At 45.0% G+C, this 6880-nt stretch overlaps 1 protein-coding gene across 2 annotated transcripts in view; it reads left to right on the top strand.

Moving 5' to 3' along the window:
• The window catches only part of SLC4A4 (solute carrier family 4 member 4), a 490468-nt gene that overhangs the window by 70994 nt on the left and 412594 nt on the right, over window positions 1–6880 (top strand). The gene's annotated exons all lie outside the window — the stretch shown is intronic.

The following is a 6880-nucleotide window of genomic DNA, read 5'->3' as shown; positions in this document are numbered from 1 at the left end:
TGTGTTCTAGCTTGAGACCTATCCACTGGAATGGTGGTGGGCCAAGCTACACAGCTTGGAACAGCTGAAAAGTACTAACTAGGCCCAATAACCTACTGATGGCCTTATAGCAGAGAGCTTGCAAAAGCAGAGCTGCTTGGCGAGTCTTAAAGAAACCTGGTACAACTTTCAAATTGAGTGTAACACTTAAGATGAGGAAATTAGAGATACAAATGATAAAAGTTAGGTTCTTAAGATGGAGAATGTGTTAGAGAAAATGGCTTCTGGTATCATAAGATATAAAAACACATGATCTCTGTCATAAGATCAGAAATGAGGAAGTGAAAGTGTAAAAGTTGAAATTATTAAGCAATCTTTGGGAGGAGGGGCAGGTGGGCACCTGACCGGAGGTCATGACTCACAGATTAAGTAATATTAGAGAAAAAAATCCCTCTCCATAGACTTGTATTGGGACCAAGGACTATAAAAGAGATGAGAATTAGACAGATTTTTGGAAGATTCCCCTACGCTTTCTTGACGGCGAAGCTCTGGCTAGTTGGTCCCAGAACCTGCCTGCTGAATGTATTTGATTGCAACCTGACTTGGTAAGAATTAAAGAATATTTCTATAACTAAACTATTTCTGTCTTTATTTCAACTTAGTCTTTATCTTCTACCTGTCCTACAACAAAACACCCACAGGGAAAAGCTTTCTTCACTGAAGCTGTTTTATAGCTCTTTTCTAGATTTAATGTGGGAACATAAATGGCCAAAGATTCACTTAGATCCAAATAGACAGAAAGCTGTGGTCATGGGAATTAGATTTGAACTGCGCCTTCTGATGCCTCCCCAACAGCGATACCCATGGGAAAGGGTGTCGCTGGAATTCAGGGAGGCGGTCCGCAAGATCGTAGAAGAACAAACCCCCTGTACACCTCCGTGTGGAAGGATCCCACGGGGGTCTATAGAGGGGTAGATTAAAAACAATACATAGGTAAAAGCTGGGTCCTCCGCGGACTTGACTGGAGGAGGTATAGAGTGGATCTAGCTTTTGCCTATTTTATTCATCCATGTGCAATTTTTCTCCTCTTTTCCCTGTCCCTCATCTCGTCAGTATGCATTTTCTTCCTTTTTCCATTCAGGTCCAGCATTTCCCCTCTCTCCATCATGTTCATCTCACTTCCTCTCTCTCCCCTCCCCTTCCCTCCATCCATGTCCAGAATTTCTCCTCTCTTCCCTAAATCCATATGCATCTCCTCCTCTGTCTTGCCTCTCCTCCATCCATGTCCAGCAATTCACCTCTCTCCCTTCCTCTCCAACCGTGTGCATCTCCTTCCTCTGTCTTTCCTTCCCCTCCATTTCTCCTCTCTTCCCTGCCCTCCACTCCATCCATGTCCAGCATTTCTCCTCTCTCCCATCCCCTCCCCTTCAACCATGCGCATCTCCTTCCTGTCTTCCCTCTCCATTCATGTCCAGCATTTCTCCTGCCCTTCCCTCCTCCATCCATGTCCAGCAACTCTGCTCTCTCCCCTGCCCTCCCCTCCCATCCCTGTCCAGCGATTCTCCTTTGTCCCCGTTGAGCCCTACCTGCCCGCCCTTAGCTCCCCGACAGCCCTGCTTTCTGTTCCTGCGCCACGTGATGCGTTTAAATCATTTTTTTTAAATACCTGAAGTCAAAGTGCTGGCGGCAGCATTAGTGAAAGGACCAGGCTCACCTCCTCCAGCCTTCCCTTCGTTTGTTCCCTCTCAGTGTCCCGCCTTCCTCTGACGTTTCCTGTTTCCGCGAGGGCGGGACTCTGAGAGTGAACGAACTAACGAAGGGAAGGCTGGAGGAGGCGAGCCTGGTCCTTTCACTAACGCCGGTGCTGCGACTTCAGGTAAAAAAAAAAAAATTTAAATGCATCGCAGGGCGCAGGAACAGAAAGCAGGGCTGGCAGGGAGCTAAGGGCGGGCAGGTGAGCTGGCCATAGGAAAAAAAGGTGCCGGTACACTGTACCGGCGCGTACTGCCAGAAAAAAAAAATCACTGATCCTGTACAAACTGTTTCCTCAAACCCTGTGTAAGCCAGTCTGTATCAGCGCCTTTACATTTCTTTTCTTTAAGCTTAAAGCTTGTGATCTGTCACAGGAAATACTAAACCTCAAACCAGCCCTGCTGCTGGTGTATGTGCCCACGGTCTTTTTCTTAAGCATCCTCAACACAGGGTACAGGCCTGGAAATGGCTCAGCACTAGGTTTACTTCCCAACTACTGGATTGGCCGCTTAAGCATGGCTAAATTGTTTTGATTCCTTTCTCTTTCCATATACGAATCTTGTGTGTTTATTCCACGCATTCTTGAATTTTGTTGATGTTTTTGTCTCCACCACCTCCTGCGGGAGGGCATTCCAGGCATCCACTACCCGATCTGTGAAAAAATGGTTTAGGAACCATTATTTTTGACTATTTTGCTGTTTGCAATTGGGGTTCTGTTCCCGCTTTTTGATGAAAAAATACTTCCTGACATTACTCCTAAGTCAACTCCCTTGTAATCTCAATTTATGTCCTCTAGTTCTACTTTTCTCTGTTTTGTGCATATGAATGACTTTTAACATTATCCTCATAGTATTTGAACTGTATGCGGTATCTGATCAGAAGCCAGTGAAGTGACCTGAGAAGAGGGGTGATATGAGTATATCGGTTCAGGCGGAATATGAGACGTGCAGCAGAGTTCTGAACAGATTGAAGGGGGGATAGATGGCTAAGTGGGAGGCCAGTAAGGAGTAGGTTGCAGTAGTCAAGGCGAGAGGTAATGAGAGCGTGGACGAGAGTACGGGTGGTGTGCTCAGAGAGGAAAGGGCGAATTTTGCTTTAGAAATGTCAAGTAGTAGTAGTATTTGTCAGGAATAGGATTATGTGTGTAACTAAAAAAAAAATAATCTCCATAGATCTAGCCATGCTGTCATAACATTTTTGCTATAAAACAGGTTGTCGTTTCTGTTTTGCTGGAACCCTGTACTGCAAAAAGAAAGTTTTATTTTTATAAGAAAGGGTGCTTTATACTAATTAAGAGTCTTTGCCAGAGTTAGGGGTCAAAAGACAAAAATGTGGTCAATAGACAACAAAAGCATTATTAAACAAAAATGTCTTTAATGCAGGTGCATAGCCCCTCTGAACCTTTGGGGGGGGGGGGGGGAGAGTCCAGAGCCCAAAGTGAGGGGGCACAGTTTGGTCCACCTCCCCACTGCAACCTCATATACCTTGGCTGGTGGGGGTTCGCAAACCTCTGCCAGCTGAAGCGTTTCTCCAGTGCTGTTCTCTGCGCATTGCCTACCCTGCTTTCTCTCATGTCGCGTTCATGCTTGGTTTTAGTGAAACTGAGCATGAGCTTGTTACACCCACTACTGCAATCTGCTTCTTGCTGGCCTCCCACTTAGTCACCTCTCCCCTCTCCAGTCGGTTCAAAACTTTGCTGCCCGTCTCATCTTCCGCCAGGGTCGCTTTACTCATACTACCCCTCTCCTCAAGTCGCTTCACTGGCTCCCTATCCGTTTTCGCATCCTGTTCAAACTTCTTCTACTAACCTATAAATGTACTCACTCTGCTGCTCCCCAGTATCTCTCCACACTGGTCCTTCCCTACACCCCTTCCCGTGCACTCCGCTCCATGGATAAATCCTTCTTATCTGTTCCCTTCTCCACTACTGCCAACTCCAGACTTCGCGCCTTCTGTCTCGCTGCACCCTACGCCTGGAATAAACTTCCTGAGCCCCTACGTCTTGCCCCATCCTTGGCCACCTTTAAATCTAGACTGAAAAGCCCACCTCTTTAACATTGCTTTTGACTCGTAACCACTTGTAACCACTCGCCTCCACCTACCCTCCTCTCTTCCTTCCCGTTCACATTAATTGATTTGATTTGCTTACTTTATTTTTTGTCTATTAGATTGTAAGCTCTTTGAGCAGGGACTGTCTTTCTTCTATGTTTGTGCAGCGCTGCGTATGCCTTGTAGCGCTATAGAAATGCTAAATAGTAGTAGTAGTAGTAGTAGTAGGATGGGTATGTACAGCAGGAGCTGTAAATATATAAATAGTGTAGGATTTATAAATTGAACTTGAGAAGATATACCACAATCCTGAGTTTGGCTCTGATTTGTTTGTACTGATATCAAGTTGGATTACAAATTGATTTGATTTAAGTCTGGAAGGATTTTGAACTGCCTGTTGCAGAGAGTTACAGTAAAGTTCCTGTTTGTTTGCATAAAAACCTGGACTGGAGTTTTTTCTTGGTGTGAAAGTCAAATTTACTTCCGGATTAATATAGAAAAGAGGATAAAGAGTAAAAGCCTGGCTTAACACCCTACGGCCTTCTGGATTTTTATCTGGGCCCTGATCCGTGCCCAGCTCAGAGTGTGTATTAGAGACTGCTATCAAGAAATTTGTTTTTATATTTTGTGGTTCTTGTCTCAGGTACTTCTGACCTGCAACGAGCTAGCTGCTGCCTGAATTGGATGTGGCAAGACCAGGGTTACACACAGAAAGGCACTATATCAAATCTCTTTCCCTTTCCCTTGATCAAATCAAGTAACTTGGAAAGGAAGGGGAGGAGGGAGATGGGTCGATAGTTGGAAGGACAGGTAGGGTCAAGCGAAGGCTTCTTCAGGAGCGGTGTGACCATGGCATATTAGAAGGCATCAGGAACGGTCGCAGTAGAAAGAGAGAGATTGAGGATATGACCGATAAAAAGGTGAGAGTAGGAGAGATGGTGTTAAGAAGGTGGGTAGGAATGGGATCAGAGGAACAGGTAGTTCGTTTTGAGGAGGAGAGAAGATGTGATGTTTCTTCATCAGTGACCTCAGGAAAGGAGGAAAAGGACGGAGGGGTTGAGGAAATAGGGGAACAGACAAGGGGAGGGACAAGGGGAAGGAGAGGCGGGGGTGGTTTGGTAGAGAATTCAAGGTTTATCTTCTGAACCTTGTCGTAGAAGAACTGAGCTAGGGTCTGGGGAGATAGTGAGATACCCCATTGTGTCTGCTGTTCATACCCTAATTTGCTCATCCAGTTTCATCAATTTTTTGGGGTGTTTCAGCCCACCTTTCTAAACGATGCTCAGGGTGCCTCATCATGGCATTATTTGAATTCAGATGCAATAATCCCTCCCTCCCAAATAACTTTCAGTCTGCATGTGTAAATGAGGATTTTGAGTTTCTTGATCAAAATGAAGAGTGTTGGTGAGTGAAGTGGGACTACCAGGTCACTCCTTTGTGGCCCTATGGTAGAATGGTCATTGACCTCTGGTTTACACTTTCCATGTGTTCCTGATGACCTCAACACTTAGAATTAGCGTTTCTCTTTGCTTTCCAATAGGGAAACAGACCAGTTCAGTTCCATTGTAATCCCAGGGAGGTCAGGGCATGTTATGATGTTGCTGAGCTCCTGTGCCCCTGGTTTGTGCCTTTAGTCAAAGAAGGATGTTGGGAATTGTGAAGTGTTCACACGTTTTGTTACTGATTTACTTTACACTTCGTAAAGTTCAAAGTTTTGTTTTATTTTTCCTTTCCTACTTTACATAGGTAATTTCCTGGAGGCTTTAATACCTGGTATATTTCCATTCATCCAGTCTACCTGAATGTAACTCACCTTGAGCTACTACTGAAAAAGGTGTGAGCAAAATCTAAGTAAATAAATAAAATATTCCTTGTTTCCCGGTTCTCAGTGGGAATATGAGTTTACATATGTATGCAGCAGTCTGAGAACATTATTCTTCGCATCTATGACAGAATGCCTCAGTTTAATAAAACAAGGGATTTTGGTCTAGATTGTGGTTGCACTTTTGTCTGCTCACTTCTCAAGTCCTTTATCTCACAATTGGGGATGCCTGAGATCCCTGAACTAAATAGAATATTATACATCTTGCCATTTTTAATAATAATGATAAGAGCAAATCATTTATAACCCAACTAAACCAAACTCTCAAGGCAGTTTGCGGAGTTGGCATCAATTATTATAAAATAAAAATAACAGTAAAACAGCAATTAGTATGATAGATCATTTCTATAAATACTATAAATACTAATCACACTGACCACCCTTCAACATCTTCAGTCCTTCTGTGACTGTTCTCTTGTGCTTGACTGCTTAAATATTTTAAATTTAAATGCTTTACTTTTTGTCTATTAGATTGTAAGCTCTTTGAGCAGGGACTGTCTTTCTTCTCTGTTTGTACAGCGCTGCGTACACTTTGTAGCGCTCTAGAAATGTTAAATAGTAGTAGTAGTAGTATAGGGGTCCTTTTACTAAGCTGTGATAAAAGGGGGCCTGCGCTAGCTTCAGCATGTTTTTAATGTGTGCTGAGGCCCCCTTATACCGCAGTGGGTAAAAGTCTTTTTTTTTCTCAAAAAGAAGTGGCCGTGTGGTAAGTGAGCCACTGGCCATTTTTGGGGGGGAGAGGGGGAGCACACCACCACCCGCGCTAACCCGGTGCGCAAATCGCAACCAATGCATAAAGGGGATGGCATGCAAATGAGATGCACAAAGGTCGCCATTAAATTTCCGTGTATTGGCCCCTGGAAGTGCCAAGCACATGTTCAGAACGTGATCAGTTGTTTTTAGGATCGGTGGGGGTGGGAGGAGAAGAGCTCCTGCACTCAAGACGAGCTTACCTTTATCTTCGGGACAAACATTTTGGAGCTGCTGCTTAGAAAAATGGCGGGACTCCGGAGGTTCCCCCTCCCCCCCTCCCGGCTGCCTGTAGCAGGAGAAATAAAGGCCAACAGAGCACCAGAAGGAGGGGAGGGCTGCCTGCATCAGGCCGGGGGGGGGGGGGGGGGTGTTCGGGAGGCAGAGGCTGAAGGGAGAAGGGAACTGTACAGGAGATCAGCCCCAGAGTTGCCAGTGTGGACTCCTCTCTGACAGCTCCTGTCCTAC

The sequence above is a fragment of the Microcaecilia unicolor genome, chromosome 2 (genome assembly GCF_901765095.1).
Source record: "Microcaecilia unicolor chromosome 2, aMicUni1.1, whole genome shotgun sequence".
Classification (NCBI taxonomy): Eukaryota; Metazoa; Chordata; class Amphibia; order Gymnophiona; family Siphonopidae; genus Microcaecilia; species Microcaecilia unicolor.
This window is presented reverse-complemented; position numbering and strand designations above follow the sequence as displayed.